This window comes from Talpa europaea (genome assembly GCF_964194135.1).
Source record: "Talpa europaea genome assembly, chromosome: 5".
In the NCBI taxonomy this organism is placed as follows: Eukaryota; Metazoa; Chordata; class Mammalia; order Eulipotyphla; family Talpidae; genus Talpa; species Talpa europaea.
The window spans coordinates 120,968,370-120,982,849 of record NC_140071.1 but is presented as its reverse complement, the minus strand read 5'-3'; positions in this window follow the sequence as shown (position 1 = coordinate 120,982,849).

The window sequence follows — 14,480 nt, the reverse complement described above, 5'->3', positions numbered from 1 at the left end:
AAAGGTTTGGCCAAATTATTATGCCCTGTTTGTGGAAAATTTAAAAGCCAGATGTTTTAATTAACCACAGAAAAGACGAGCTACAACTGAAATTTCATGAACACACTGATCTGCCCTGTGGAAAACCACAGGAATGTTCTGGCAAGGCTCAGTCTGAATTCTTGGGACACAGAGGCCTGGAATCATTCCCCCCAGGAACTCGAATAGAAAATTAACTTGCTCAATATGTTTTAAAAAGTAAAATGAAACCCAGATTTAATCTCAATCAAATAAAAAAACATTTCAGGACTTCAAAGGGCACCACCAAAAGATCCAAAAGGGGAGGGTCGTAGAAAATTCCAATGTGGTAGAGAATCTAGAAGGTATTTTCAACACAAAGTGAGTAGTGTAACATAAAATTTTATAGGCTAAATAATCTAAGGAGCAAAACGAATCATCTTTCATTTCCTAATAGAGCAAATGATATATGAAACCAAAACTCAACAAGTGAATCACACATATCACCAAATGTATAATACATTCAGAAGAAAGAATCTCTGAACTAACCTATTTTGTGCCAAATCTGTGGCCTGGCCCACACTAGCTACTTGTCAGGCTTCAGCCTGAGGAATCAAGACATCCTGAAAAAGTATAAAAATACCTTATTCTCTCTGATGGTGCAGCTAGCAATCTGGCATAGAAAACTCAAATGAGGGAATCTTATAAAAAGCATTCGTGAACAATTAAGAAATAACAGATTATGAAGTCTGTTAATTATAGTAATAGTTATGACAAAATCTATACATGCTAAATAGTGAAAACCTATTCAAAGAGAGAATAAGACAAATGCTATTTTCAGAAATTAAGTCCACAATTCTATTTTTGTTAAGTCAAAACAGACCCCATCACACACGAGCCAAGCATAATATTACATTAATCTCTACCTTCATTTGAAACTACAGTCTCAAAGCTCATCTCCAAAGGAACACAGCAAGAAGAAAGCAAGATATCAGATAATAAATGCATGGTACAATTCCAATTTTATTCTATAAACTGAGCATGTATAATCTAAAGACACCAAAGTAGCTATTTCTAGGTCATGGAATTAAGAGCTATTTGTATTGCCTTCTTGTTTTTCCAAATTTTGTACAATGAATATGCATTTCTTACATAATTGGGATATCTTTAATTGAGGTTTTTATTAACTAGTATGGGAATACAAATCAAACATAGGATGTCTATACTATAGTAACCTGATTGGTGGTTTTCTGATTACCTGAACAATAAGAGCTAATAAGTTAAGAAATTTTTATTTATCTGAACTCAGTAATTTTAAATTTTGAACTTCAAAACCCAAGTATCCAGCAACACTTCCAGGACTGAACAACAGCACTTTTCTAGCAGTAAGAAATTTTTATTTGTTGTTCTGCAAAGTCACAGAGAGAGTTATTTCCCTCCCTTAACTAATAGATGCAAACTTCTCTATCACTGGAGGCACCATACACATACCGCTTAGTTCTACAGAGCGCCTCCTAGTTTTACAATTTCTCAGTATTAAGGTCTTTGGTGAACATAACCACACTCCCTTTCTGATACTCTTAGCATCTCAAAAAACCCAAGAGCAGAACTATAACACTGAGGGACTCGGTAATCCATCACTCTAAGAAGTCCTCAGTTCACAAATGAGGAAACTGATACCCAGAGAAGTCAACTCTCTTTCCCGAAGCCACAGAGCCAGGAAGCAGGTCACTTGCCTCCACGCTGACCATGTGCTCCTTCCACCGACAACGTCTCAGCACGCACCCTTCCAAAAACAAATTTATAGGAACCACAGACACGTTCAATTCATACGAGCAAAACCAGAAGAACAGGCATAAATTTGTTTCACAAAAAATGAAATGTGTGCAGGAAAACAAGCAGCGCCTCGACCACAGACATGGCTCTGCCCAGAAGAAACCCAACTGGAGAGACAATGGTCGCAGTGTACTCGGGCGGGAGGTGTCCTGAACAAAACCGCTTGTCACACCGAAAGCCTCCTGGCCTAGTGCTCACCCACTGATTGCAACACATTCCCAATGCTCAATGCAGGACCAAAGTTTCCAACCAGATAACACCATGCTCCTATGGTGCCACCTGCAAAAAATAGGAAAGATGCCCCCCAGCTTTGTAAATAAGTGATTTATGACATCAAGTTCTTCCTGAATGACCCAAGTCTTGTAGGAAAAATTGGTTTCAAAAATTATGAAAGCAACAGTCAATAACAAGTAAAATAAAATAGTCCCAATGCTTCGTACCTTATGCCTGATGCCACCTACCAGAGGGAGCAAGACCTTGCTTTTCATTGGAAATATGGCTCACCACCACGTCTCTCTCAGCTGCTATCTACAGTGAGCACACTATACCAATTCAACACCTAAGATGCTCACAAAATGTGAACAGACTGAAAAGCATGGGAGAGAGTGGGACAGATGGCAGTGACAAACTCAGAAGGCTCCCTGAAAGCCCTTTATTGAGCTTGGTCCTCGTCACCCTCTCCCTACTGTGCAACAGGACAACAAAGGCTTCAGCTGTGTGGCTGCTCATAAAAAAAAGCCCCATGGAGGGATGATGTGATGCTTTGTAACAGCCAGAAGAAACACAATGGCTCTGTACCCCCTCATCTGAGAAGTCAGGCACCCGGCAAAAAAAGGAAATGTTTTTTCACCACCCACAACCACTGCTAAAGTCACTTCCCTTACTCCCCAACATATTTCCATGGCTGGGTTCTGGAAGGAGCCCAGGTTGGCAGTTCATTTCCTTCTTTGCCTTAAACACTAAAGGCTAATGTCCACAGTGAGCAAAAGGAATTAGGTTCTTGTTGCTATTCCACCAGGCAATAAAAAGCTATGTGCTGAGTATTGTTCAAGTAGCCCTCTGACGTCACTACCTCTCAAGGTAATGAGAGGAAGCTTAATTTTAGCCATCTGGTAGAATGCACTCTGACCTACTAATCAAATGGGATAAAATCTGCCGAAGTCACCAATTTATTTTTCTCAAAAGAAGGCCAAACAGAAATTAGAATTAGACCAGATTCAAAGATCTTGAAACCCTTTCCTATTTGGAACCTTGGCTGGCTGTCCTTTGGTCTTTAGCTTCAATGAATGCCTTTGGTAAGATGTGTACCCGGACAGTGCCATGATTGAGAATCTCAGATGTTTGGTTATCTTCTATTTTTCTATTTTAAAGTCACAGGGAAATATCAGTTCAGCCCATTCAACATTTCTAAAATTTCCACTTCAACATGACCAGAAGACCTGGGAAGACTATACTGGAGAACATTCCTTTCACACCTTGGAGATTTTATGTTAAAAACTTAAATTCACAGTATTCATAAATTTACATCTTACATGTTTGGGAGAGAAGAGTATAAATTTATTTGAAATAATGAAGCTAGTCTTTTTTTTTTTTTTAAGAATCTATTGTAGGTTGGAAACAACCCAAATGCCCAAAAATAGATGACTGGATCAAGAAGATGTGGTACATATATACCATGGAATATTACTCAGCATTCAAAAAAGATAAACACATGCAATTTGCTGCAACATGGATGGCGCTGGAAGGGATCATGCTCAGCGAAATAAGCCAAAAAGAAAAAGAAAAATACCGGATGGTCTCACTCATAGCAGGAATCTAGAAAAGTTAAATAAGGGACCAGGAAAATGAATAACTATAAGAAAGTGAAAATCAAAATCAACAAAAAACTATGAACCAGAGACACTTTTAGGGGGGCGGGGGCGGGAGGGGAGGGATTGGGGTCAGAATGGGGGGCTGCAATTGTATGGGGAATATAACAATAAAATTTATAAAAAAAAAAAAAAAAGAATCTATTGTAGGTACCCATCACAGCCATCCAAAAAGCAGTTGTAGAGAATAACCCAAATTGGTACCCAGCAAAGGTACCAATTTTGGAAAAGGTCTTGCCACCCTCACAAGGAAAGAGGATTTCAACTGGGGGAACAGAAAGAGTAAATTTATGCTTTTTAATGTTATTAAAGCTTTCCTAGAAAGAACAAGGGATGAAGAAATTAACACATTTATAAGTTCGGGTCCCAGCTCTGCTACTTATGACCCGGGGCTTTCTGGGATAACTAATTCATTCTCTTTAACCTTTGTTTTATCATTTATAAAACTGGGATGTAACCATCAGCCAACTTCATGGAAATGTCACTGATGAAAACAAATATGAAAGCATTACAGAAATGTTTCATGCACTATGTATTCATTCAACAAATATTTACTAAGAAATTACAATGCTACCAGATATGGCAATGTGGATACCACAATAAACAAGAAAGCCTGTCCCTTTCTGCAAGGACCCAGGCTAAGAGACACAGGGTGATCTTAAGCAGTCAAGGGCAATGGGAACACGAAGGCAGCCTCTACTCCTAATGCTAGACAAAAAAGGGCTTTACAAGCCTTTGAGGAAGTTTCTCAGTGAAAAGTGGTAAATGTGGTTTTAGCTTTGATGGTCTAATTGTTACCTCTTCCTTTAGTACATTTTAATTGAACACCCACTATGTGTCAGGTACTATGCTAGGTGCCAGGGATTGAGCACTGAGCAAAGTTCTGTCCTAATGGAGCTGACATTTCAATCATTCTTACCGGTATGTAAAATATATGAAGTAAACAGATTAGAGCATCAAGACTGCTTCTGCTGAAATACAATCATTTTCTTAAACCAAATTATCCACACACACAAAAGTTAAAAGGATATTCTAATTGATCCAAATACAATAAACATTTTATTTCTTGTTTTAATCTCCAGCCACATTTCACAATATGCCAAATAACTGCCATCACATGAAAGGCACTTTTAGATTTGAGGGATTACAATTTCTGTGTGTTTTGGCAAAAGGCAAACACTCTCCCCATTTTTTCTATTGCCACCCCCCCTTCCTCACCCCTCTGTAAGGAGAAAAAGAACACAGAACACATTTTGGAAACCAGCCAATAACAATCCCGGTTTTAACAAGGGTAATATCAGTTATTTTAGAAGCATTTCCTGCAGTCATTTTTTTTAAGGGTAAAAAGTTGAATTATTTTTTAGGAACTGAAATTCAATTTTCACATGCCAAATGTCTGCCTTAGCAAAGTTTATTTGAAAAATCTGTTTTCTTTTTAAAAGAAGGAGGAGCTGAGAATTAGGCTATCCAGGACTCAATCTAATTATCAAAAAATTCAATATGGGCTGTAAGGTGAAAAAAAAATAAGAAATTAATTACCAGAAAGCTCACATACTCAACAAATACTTAAGAGCCATTGTTCAAAATATTGAATAGCTAAGAATAACCAGGTGAAACTGACTGCAATGCTACTCAACTCCAGAGGAATTGCTTCCAAAGCAGGGGGCTCTGCAAATAGTCCAGTGTCCTGAGACGTACTCTGACAAACTCCATCTGGGGTAGTGTCTGGGAATCTTCATTATTTCTAACTGTCCCCAAATGATCCCTGATGCACAATTCATGTACTCTAGTTACTTATTTTGAAAAATTATAATATTTTTACTGTAATAATGAAAAACTGTTTTTCCTAAGTGTTTTCCATTAATCTTCAAGATCATCCTGAAATAGATATTACTATTTAACTAGGGAAACTTGGAACCTGGAGACATCAAATAACTTGACTGATGTTACTCAGCTTTTAAACCAAGGACCTGGAATTTTCACCCCAATCTCATTTGCCCCAGGTTTTTTTTAGCTCTCTGATCTAATGAACTTTAGCAAGCTTAGCTCCTTTTCTACTCTCCAGTCAAAGGATGTCATATGACTACTTGCTTAATAATATACCACAGCCATGAAAGTTTTTGATATAGAATTTAAACCCCAAAATTCAGCAATAATCTCATAATGTAAAAGGATGTGTGAAATCAAACATAAAGTGTGTCCATTTTAGAGCACTCGGGAGGTGTTTTGTCAGATCAGTGAAGTGATTTCAATTACCTTCCATTCGGGGCCTCCCCCGTGAGGCAGTGGGTTGAGTGCAGCACTGTGAAGCTGGCCGCAGCCTCTGCAGCACGTGTGCGACTCGCGGCCAGCCAGGGAGATTCCCACATGGTGCAGCAGACCTTTCCTGTCTGCTCCCCTCAGCAGTATATTTCAGTCATCTGTCTGTCCTGCTCCCCACTCTGTCTCTGGTGAATCCTCTCACCCTCCTGGGCCTCTGGCCTGTACCCCAGCTCTTGTATAAAAATAAATAAATCTTTAAAAAAAACTACTTTCCTTTCAACTTAAGATCAGTGAAAGGTACATGTCCGACCTTTGGGAATGAACATGAGATCTTTACCTAGAAAGAAGCAAGACACGGTGTGAAGTCCAATCATTACCAATTACTTCCAAGAGCTTCACACCTGTCACAGTGGCAAGCTTATGTGATACTCCTGTCTAGATTGCCCTGCCCTACTACTCTGATGTGCCAGTTATTTGTCCTTTGAGGCCCAACCCAACTATTACTTGCTTCATGAAGCCATCTCAGATGCTAATTATTTATGCTTTGTGATTTTCAATGCTTCTCTCATCACACATAGCAAACTCCTGCTTTTTTCAGGAATAAATATGCACTGTCGTATAACACCTCATCTCCTTACTCTTTAATCCTAGATTGTCCACATTCTTTCTGATTCTCCTCCACCTCTCTAAAAGCTTTTCCTAGGCTCCTTGTTAGGCTCCCTTCTACATGATTAGAAGAATATCAATGGGGCCTCCCTGGTGGTGCACGTGGTTGCACACCACACTATGAAGCTGTCTGCAGCTTCTGCAGTGCGGGTTCGATCCCAGCCAGCTGACAAGAATCCCACATGGCACAGCAGACCTCTCCTGTCTCGCCCACTGCTCCCCTCAGCAGTGCATTTCGTCAGTCTGCCTGCTCTGTTCCCTGCTCTGTCTGGTGAATCCTCTCACCCTCCTGCACATCTGGCCTGTACTCCAGTTCTTGTACAGATAAATAAATCTTTTAAAAAAAATTATTAATGGTGTCCCTAGAGACTTCATCCTGACTCTCCCACTTGATGCAAACCTTCCAGGTGAACTTCAATTATGAGGCCAAACCCATCTACCAGTGTATGCTGATCACTCCATTTACTCATCCAATACCAGCTGACACTGTCCACCTGGCCACTTGAGAAGAGCCTATGAAATGCAGCCTCTTCTACCCTGACCACTGACCTAAGGCCTCCATCTCAGAGGTGAGAGCAGTATTTGCCCTTGAGGGAGCCTAATTTGGGTTTTATTTACAAACAAAGCTCCCAAATCTGGTTTTACCTTATCCCTTAATGGTTGGTTGATACAACAAAGGAAGGAAATTTTGGAAAGGGCTTAGTTCCTGTGATCCCAGAAATGCATTAAAATATGTAAAATATGTTACTTCTAGAATGTAATGCATCAGTGGGCAAGTATGCTAGAGTATTCAGTTAATCATCCCACCAGAAACCTAAGTCCTGAAATAATCATCTTCCCTCAAAGTCTACTTTTTCTCCTTTGTTCCACATTTTGCTGGAAGGCACCATGCACTCTCAACCAAATCTAAAAGCCAACATTGCAGTAACTAATAACCTCTCCCTTTCCTTCACTACTCCAAGAGCGATGAGGCACCAACTGCCAATATCTTGCTTGATCAAAAGTGGATGTGCATTTATGTTTCTATCAACAAGGTACCTAGTAGCATCATTTTACTCATCAAGGACAAGAAAAATGAGGCAGAATTAAAACCAAAATCATGCATTCCATGCATTCTTGCCAAATGAAGGCACTTTATATGAGGGAAGGTCTGAATGTAGGCAAGTGGAAGGAGAGCTGAGCTTCCACGTGGATCCCAAAAGAAATGGAATTTTGGCTGTCGCAACCAAAAATCACATTTTCAAGGAGAGGTGCAATTTTGGTTGAACAAAGATATCTGCCATGATAAATCATTATTAATTTGAATTTTATTGGTTGTAGCTTTGCTTGAATTTACTCTATAAATTTGTCATTGTTTTACAGTTATGTGAGAGCTGGAAGCATAAGGAGTTTATACCTAATTTTATATCTAGGCATAATAAAAATATTTATATCAGTACTGGGGATTTGTGAGCAGCTTTTTCCTTTAAATAAAGAGGTCCATAAATTACTGAGATTTAAGGAGCACTAGTCTTTATATACTTCGCCACCTTTGGTGCATTCATCATTGTCTTCATAAATAAACAGAGAGAAATGGAATACAATAGCACAAGCAAAAAAATCATTTCTAAACTTTCTAATTGTCCAGCTGTTCAACTCACCTCAATACTGATGGATCTTTTAGAACAGCATGCTTTGTTTCTTTCCCTCAATCGTAATGGTTCCAAATATATGACAGCTAGAAACACCACTCTACCCAGCTCCATCATCATCTACTTCTAGAATTTATTACACAATATAAACAAACCTGGCAACACCACAGCAATGAAAAATGCCAAACAAAGGGTAGTCACTGCCTTAAGGAAGTCCATTTCTTTGTTGGGTTTCAATAACCGGGAATTTCAGAGAGTACAGTATTGTTCTGAATGAGTTCCAGAAACCCCAATTTTTTTTAAATCTCTATTCTTATTCTTTATGGACTGGTGGACTACAGTTCCTTTCACTTCCAAATACTTTATGTTAATTCCTGCTACAGATAAAATGTTTCCAACATACGTGCTCGAGTGTCACTATCTTAGACTTCTCTTCCCCCAATGTCCAACTGGATCAGAACCACAAGAGGGGTCACAGCACATCCACGCAGCCCCTCGCTGCCCAGGGTAGCACCCTGGGGCCAAGAACATTGAAAAAACTTACCCAGAGCCATACAGCTGATGGGTGAAACCCAGACCCCTTTCCTCTGCCTCATCTTGCCACCCAATCTAATACGATGACTCACTTGACTCATATTAAATGATAAGTAATTTGAACTAGAACTTCAAATGACTGACTTTGGTGATAATTAAACTTTTATTTTTAAAAGCAAATAATAATGGTAAATTGAATAATAATAAATTGAAGAGATATACAGTACATACATAGTGATTCAATAAAAATCTAATGAAAGTGTCTCAAATTCTGAAACCTAATTGCAGGATTCTTACCTAGATGTGTTTTTTGTAGTTTTTAATCTGAGTAATAAATAAGTGGTGGAGGGAGAAGATGAGGTTACTTCTTTATTTAAAGAAAGCTACAGAATGTTTTATTGATAGTTTAAAACTAACATGGTGACCACACGTAACTCTAATTCAGCAATTCCCAAATTCAGCTCTGGGGTGGGGCACAGAATATGCATTTTTAACAAGAACAAGCTTGCCTGAAGGCTACTGATATGAAGCAGTGATCTATTAATTTTTTAAATTTTTTAGAGATCTAACTGGCTTTATTGAACATTCATGAATGCGGGCAGCATTCCACCTAGATATTATCTGATCTATTCAACTTTTTAAAAAAATAAGCTAGTTTGGGTACAATTTCTACCTAATGGAGAAAGTAAGACAAAGAAAGGGGAGCAGCAGAAAGGAGTAAGAGAGCTTCCAAAAGACACACCTCACAGACAGAACAGACAGACAGACATGGTGTTACCCTTCAAGTATGTGGAAAAGAGACATTTCATGGAATAACATAACATTCCTAAACTCTGGCCTAATAAATATGCTAAGACCTACTACTAAAACTTTTTAAAACAAACTCAAAGCAAAATGGTGCTATTGCCCAAAGAAAAGGTGAAATCAAATCAGACTGTTACAGGGTTTGGCAGGTTTCATGTCCACAAGAAATATTTGTTTAACTAAGAAACAACTCCATATCTAACGAAATCTCCTTAACCAAACAAGTGAAATCGTGATTAATATGATCACATCTTATTTTTCTCCAGTGTTTGTTTCCTCGGAGCATCTATAATGCCTGAATTGGAAATGGAGCTGTAATAAGTATTGTTTCAACATTTTGGAAAATTCATTATATATTCTTGTAATTCATACATTATGGACAGGGCTTTAATTCTTGTGATGCTTTTCAAAGAAATCTCACCTTTTCAAAGAAATCTGAACTTTTAAAACAACACAGATGATTGACCTTAAACCATGTAATACTGGTAAGCAAAATCTTGTGTTAAAAAAGGTGGCACAGCGGGTTGAGCGCAGTGCTGTGAAGCTGTCCGCAGCATCTGCAGTGTGGGTTCGATTCTCAGGTGGCCAGGGAGAGTCCCAACTGGAGTGGCAGACCTCTCCAGTCTAGCCCACTGCTCCCCTCAGCAGTGTATTTCAGTCATCTGTCTGTTCTGCTCCCCACTCTGTCTCTGGTGAATCCTCTCACCCTGCTGAGCCTCAAGCCTGTACCCCAGTTGTTTAAAAAAAATTAATAAATAAATCTTAAAAAAGGACAAATGAAAAAAAAAGGGAAGGGGAGAAAAGGAACTACAATTCATTGAGAGGGAAAAAAAAGAGTAAAGAAGCAGGAATTAAATGTAGCTCAAAATATAAATTATTCCTTCATAGTCCAGATACTGTATCACTTTTAACAAAATGGAAGGTAGGGGTGGGATATAAAATCTCCAAATGGAAATGTTCAGAAGGAAATGCTCAGAGCTCTGGACTGTCCTGGGGGAAAGTTTGCTCCCCAAGTGCTGCGTATATTCATCACCAGCCAGCTTCATTCATTCATCCACTTTACTTCCTTCTCTTCAGACCCTTTAGGGGTATTTACTTTATTCATTTTATCCAAAAGAAAAGCCTACCTTATGTTAGGAAAGAGAACTTTTATTTGCAAATTAATGTCTCCTGAGAGTCATTCATTAAGCATAGTTTTCTCTCACAGAAGAGAGGGCAAAGTATCTTGGAAGGTTCATAGGCTTTGACAGATATGGGTACAAATCTGCCTGCACTGCTTACTCTATGCATGACCTAGAAATGCATCGTTTCAGTTTCAGAGTCCATTTCCTCCTCTATAAAATAGAGGCTCCATCCCATGCTATTTGTGTGACCTTGAACATGTGGTGCAGAAGGGGCATAAGGACAGCACCTAATTCACAGGCTGCTGTGAGAACTGAAAGAGTTAGTAGAGGTAAAGGCATCCCAGTTAGCTACTACTGTTGCTATGAAAGCATTACACTCAATTCTCATTGAGGCATAGCATCTACCTTGCAGAGGAGTAGGGTTAGGGGCAATGAGTCCTAAAGGACTGGGCACACAGCAAGCAGCTACTCTTACTGCTATTGTTCACCTGCTGCATTTCTCCAATGGCATCGTAAGTCGATTTGGGCAGATCAGTCTAAGTGAGTGATCTCCAGACCACCAATTCTCTGTTCCAGGCTGCAAAGAGCTCCCGTGTGAAAGCCAACTCCAAAGGCCCACCTAACACCAGGCTGGTTACAGCCATGAGCACTCTGGCCCCTGAGAACTGTGTTCTATTCTCTCCCAAGAACAGATAAATGAAAACCATTTTCCTCAGACTTTCTCAAAGGACCATCCACGCTGGAAGAACACTTGGTCTACCATTTCAGCTACAGTGAAAAAAGTCAAAGAAATGACTCCCAAATTTTCACTCCAAGAAGCAGCTAATTCCAAATGCTTGAATAATAAATGAGAGGTTAGAAGGAACAACTTTAAGAAAGAAGGTGGTAAATCTGTTCTACCACCTCCATCTCTACTGCCAGCAATACAGCTGCCTGATGTGTACACCCTTGTGAACTCTGGAGGGGGCCAGGATATGCCAAAAAACAATATAGAATCAATGGAGAGAGAAGCTACTGATTCTTACCAAATTTCCATGACCCTTAGTAAGGGCTCCCTGCTCTCAAGCCCATTTCCAAGGGGGTCCTACCTGTAACTGAGAAGTGGCTAACAGGAGGGATGGGGCACTGACTCCAGAGCCAGGCTGCCTGGGCTCTAAACCTGGCTCCATCCCATGCTATTTGTGTGACCTTGAACACGTGGTGCAGAAGGGGCATAAGGACAGCACCTAATTCACAGGCTGCTGTGAGAACTGAAAGAGTTAGTAGAGATAAAGGCATCCCAGTTAGCTACTACTGTTGCCTGAAAGCATTACACTCAATTCTCATTGATGAAGCAGAGGTAACAAGAACACACTCTTCTCAGAAAAGGACGGCTGTTCCCTAAAGCTCTCTACATTGGACTTTATTGTAGACACACTAGAACGTCATTCTGGTTTCCCTGAAGCAAGGGCTCTGGCATCAAGAGCACCTGGGAAGCTTTTCCAAAAGATGCATGTCTGGGCAGCAGATCTCGTTTGCAGCCCAGATTGTGTATTTTGACAAAGCAATGTCACTCTAATGCCCAACCAGAGCTAAGAAACACTGGCTGCGAGCAAGTCCCAACTCTTCAACACCAGCCTTTCTTGGCAGATAGGGATAGTTCAGGAGGTGTTTCAAGGGTACCACTGCCCACAAAAATGCCTCCACTACCTGTTTGGTGCTGCCTGAAATTCCTTTCGCAGGAACTTTTGATTGCACGCATCAGATACACACTTTACACTGGAAGCGGAGCTAACGTGGGCTGAGCATCTACCGAGTGCCAGGCCCCATGGCAGTTATTGTACAAAGGAGGAAACTAATGGGAAAGAGGTTCTGTGGCCGAGTCCAGACTTCACTCCAGGTGTATGTGCCTCTGCACCACATCACCTCCTGGTCTCCCACCTGCACTCAGGAACCTGGACAGTGAGCTAAATCCAGGACACTAAACTGGACCAAAGGAGGAGCACATACCCACACCACACCCCACATCATCTCAGGTGGTACTGAATAAGCTGACATTTAAAGATGCAGGAAGGTATACCCCACTCTCCTCTAACCTCCGACTCTAGGAAAGGATTTCAGGGCAAATCTCAGACTTACCCAGCCTTAGAGCTCCACCTATACAACAGAAATGCATTAGCTTTAAACCTCTCTCCTCTCTTTTTTAATTTGATGACAGGTAAAAAGAAGGAAGAAAATGGCCCCAATGAATTAATGCAAATAGAAATGGAGATATGACTTGATCTACCTTTTAAAAAAAGCTACTTCACTATAAAGTACAAATAAGATTATAATAGCCACAGTAATTTTAGGTAGAATTTTTGAACTATAACACATCATGTCTCAACAGTCCCTAGAATTTGGTATTATTCCCATTTTTCAAAAGAAAAAACTGAGGGCCTCCCTAGTGGCACAGCAGGTTGAGCGCTGCACTGTGAAGCTGTCTGCAGCCTCTGCAGCGTGGGTTCGATTCCCGGCCGGCCAGGGAGATTCCCATATGGCTTGGCAGACCTCTCCTGTCGCACTCACTGCTCCCCTCAGCAGTGTACATTTCGTCACTCTGCCTGTTCTGTTCCCCACTCTGTCTCTGGTGAATCCTCTCACCCTCCAACACCTCTGGCCTCTGGCCTGTACCCCAGCTCTTGTATAAAAATAAATGAATCTTTAAAAAAAAAAAAATGAGGTAGGAAATAGGTAAAAATGACTTACTCAAAAACGCTCAGTTTGTAATTTAAGCCCACATTAAAATCTAGCCTTTACAACCCTTAAGTCTAACATGTTATTTTTAATCTACAAAATCACTACAAATTCTGCCCATTGTTACAGAAATATTATTTTCCTCTTCTTAGGAAGTTCCCAGGAGTTATAGAGTACCTCAAAGTTGCATAAAAAACAAAGGGATCATCTGTAAATTGAAGACTCATCCCTGAAATAAATAAGAGAAGTCTGTAAACCTATTTTCAGCTTAATGAATAGAAAATAAATAGAAGCATCCAAAGAAAATGAAGGCAATCAAGAAATAACATTAAGGAGGAAAGTAACAGGCTTAAGGGCAAAAAAAAAATCACAGCATGCTGCTTCGTGGGTGCTGGAAAAGTAATGTGATTTACTGGGAAATGTGCAGGATGAAAAGCCAGGATGGGGAAGTGAATCAGCCAAGAGTAAGACAATGATCCAGCGCCCAAGGCAAACCGGCTATCAGGAATGGGGGTGGGGGGAGTGAACACAGGAGCTGCCGGGGTACCAAGGGGACAAGAGTCTGAGCTCATGCGGCCTGAGAGAAGAAATGACAAGCCCTGTTGCTTAAGCAGTGAGTCAGAGCGCTGGGGAAGGCCAGGCTTCTTCCTGCGGCCTCTCCCTGTAAATGCCAGAGCAGAAGCTCACACTCCTTCTCAATAGAGGGGATGAGTCCTTCAGTACAAGGTAGGTGGGGATGCTTCTCTGCACACTGCACCCTATTCAGCTGTTAAGATGCCCAAGGGCACTTCAGGAAGCTGGACATGGCTACAGAAATAACTGGCAGTCAGATATAGCTCCACTAATGGTACCCTGGCAAATTCCTCAGCAGCTCAGCTCAGCAGCATCCAAGGGGGGCGAGCACCTCTTACAGACAAGTTCTGGTCACTCACATCCTTCCAGAGTTACCCTGGTGCCCCCATCACCTGCCACAGAGTGCGGTGAGCTCTCCCATGTGCTCTAAGAGGGAGGAAGACAGAAGAAGCCAAGGATGACTGATGTGC